The sequence below is a fragment of the Notolepis coatsorum genome (assembly GCF_963971535.1).
Source record: "Notolepis coatsorum genome assembly, chromosome: 10".
Taxonomy (NCBI): Eukaryota; Metazoa; Chordata; class Actinopteri; order Aulopiformes; family Paralepididae; genus Notolepis; species Notolepis coatsorum.
In genome coordinates this window covers 87,674,724-87,677,509 of record NC_140174.1, presented here as the reverse complement: position 1 = coordinate 87,677,509, position 2,786 = coordinate 87,674,724, and positions in this window count along the sequence as shown.

Sequence of the window (2,786 nt, the reverse complement as noted above, 5' to 3'; positions counted from 1 at the left end):
TCTAAATCAACATTCGAATTTTAGGTGCGGCTGGGTCGCGCAGCGGACATTGCGCTCGTTGGCTGGGTGGCGTTGCTTCCGGCTTGGGCCGGCCGTCATACTAACTCAATTGGCGGGTCAAGTTAGCGGGTGGAGGTCGATGGGTGGTAATCTGGACGTTGTGGACAGCGACTCCTACAGGTCGGTTGGGGACGCCTGCACAGCAGAGACAGGAAATGGCGGGGGTAGTGTGAGCCTCCCACACGTTACACCTCGCCAATAGTCCGCCCTGGCAGGTGAAAAGATGTGACAGGCTGCCTCCTCGTGTATCGGAGGGGACACGTGATGCAAAGCTTCTATCCTCCCTACAACCGACCAGTGGGGGGCATATGTGAGCAACGTTCAAGACAGGGGAGGGGAGAATTGGCACAGCGAAATTGGGATGGGAGAAAAATAGAAAAAAGAGGAGTAAAAGTGGATAAAAAAAAATTAGAATTGTAATTAAAACAAAAACAAAAAAATGTATTATTCATTCTGGTTTTTCTTCACAGTTACAGATAAAGATTAGGCTACACTAATATTATAGTATTAAAAGAAACTGATTATATTCATTAAAGAAAGTTGATTTAATTGATTTAGTTGGGCTGGGGCTTCTCCCTGGGCTGGGTCTGGGGCTGGAAAGTTGATTTAATAAAAAAATAAAGACTAATTTAATCATATTAATCACTTTATTCAAATTGAGGATTTAATTTGAGGATAAAAATAAAAAAATGTAAATTTAAAGTGAAATTCTTTTTGAATTATTTTTTTTTAATTCAAAACGAAGGTTCGAACGTTCGTTTGAAAAACCCTGACGAAGTTCGAATCCCAAAAACAGGCTTCGGGGACAGCCTTACAGGGGAGCTGCTTCATCAAAGAGCCTGGGTAGCAATACACACTGGGGTCTGTGACACTATAGTGGACACAAACATTCAAACTGTAAGACAAAACAAATCCTTTTTCCTCTCCTAATCTTAGTATTCGATCGCAGTCGTGTCGGTCGGGCGAACAACAGGTGATTATAATCAAACAACAGGTGATTATGATTCAACGACAACCATTGACCACCTGAGGGTGGAAACGAATCCCAACCTGAGCGTGACATAAGAGCCAATGAGCTGAGGCCCTGGGTACGACTTCTGATCCCGCTCCAAGAGCGGGAGTGGTTCCCTTGTTGCCGTTTGTAACATGTGGAAAACAGATCAACTGGAGATCAAGGGTGAAGAGGAAGAAGGAGGATGGTTTGAGACATGGGCGGGGCGGGGGGGGGGGGGGGGGGCTACGACAAAACCTCAACGAATAAACGTTTATCGTAGTGTTTCTGGTGCTGCAGAGTGGTGATGTTTACATGTTCTCCAGTGATGTTTACATGTTCTCCAGTGATGTTTACATGTTCTGCAGTGATGTTTACATGTTCTCCAGTGATGTTTACATGTTCTGCAGTGATGTTTACATGTTCTCCAGTGATGTTTACATGTTCTGCAGTGATGTTTACATGTTCTCCAGTGATGTTTACATGTTCTGCAGTGATGTTACATGTTCTCCAGTGATGTTTACATGTTCTCCAGTGATGTTTACATGTTCTGCAGTGATGTTTACATGTTCTGCAGTGATGTTTACATGTTCTCCAGTGATGTTTACATGTTCTGCAGTGATGTTTACATGTTCTCCAGTGATGTTTACATGTTCTCCAGTGATGTTTACATGTTCTGCAGTGATGTTTACATGTTCTCCAGTGATGTTTACATGTTCTGCAGTGATGGTTACATGTTCTGCAGTGATGGTTACATGTTCTGCAGTGATGGTTACATATGCAGTGATGGTTACATATGCAGTGATGGTTACATGTTCTGCAGTGATGGTTACATGTTCTGCAGTGATGTTTACATGTTCTGCAGTGATGGTTACATGTTCTGCAGTGATGGTTACATGTCCTGCAGTGTAAGAGACAGAGAGAGTGCACATGGTTACAGTATGTTCTCCAGTGTAATCCCACGGGAACAGAGAGGCTGCGACAGAGGCTTTGTGAAGAAGATAAGAGATAGAGAGAAGGAGAGAGAGACAACAACACAGAGATGGAGGGCATGCAAAAGAGAGGAAGCCGTCTTTTAATCTCTCTACGTGTTTTATCAATGACATTTAGCTGCACCCCCCCCTTCCTTTCTCTCTCTCTCTCTCTCTCTCTCTCTCTCTCTCTCTCTCTCTCTCTCTCTCTCTCTCTCTCTCTCTCTCTCTCTCTCTCTCTCTCTCTCTCTCTCTCTCTCTCTCTCTCTCTCTCTCCTACCATTGAAAGAGGGAACTCTTCCATCCCAGACTATTTCCATCCATCCATTTCATTATTAACATAATAATAAGACACATGCATGGAAGAGGAAAATAAAAAAGAGATAAACTCAAAGCGACAGCGCGGGGGCCAAAAACCTGGATTTGAGCGGCTTATCTTTTATTATTACCTCTCTTTCTCTCCTCCTATTCTCCTCCTGCCCTCTCTTTTCTTTTCGCTCAGAGAAATGGAAAGAGACGTGCTTTTTTTCCTTTCAGCCGGGGGGCCTCATTATATAGCGCTTGTCAGGTCTGTCCTTTTGTAAGGGGTGGGGGGGGGGGGGGCGGGCCCGGTGCAGGCGAAGCGGAGCGGCCCCCAGGATTACAGCAGTGCCACCGCGCAGCGCACCCCCCTGCCAAGTGTTGCATGAACGTCCCGACACTTCAGTAAGTGTAGCTAAAGAGCCGTTTGCCCCAAAGCACCACCACGCCGACGCCGACAGCTG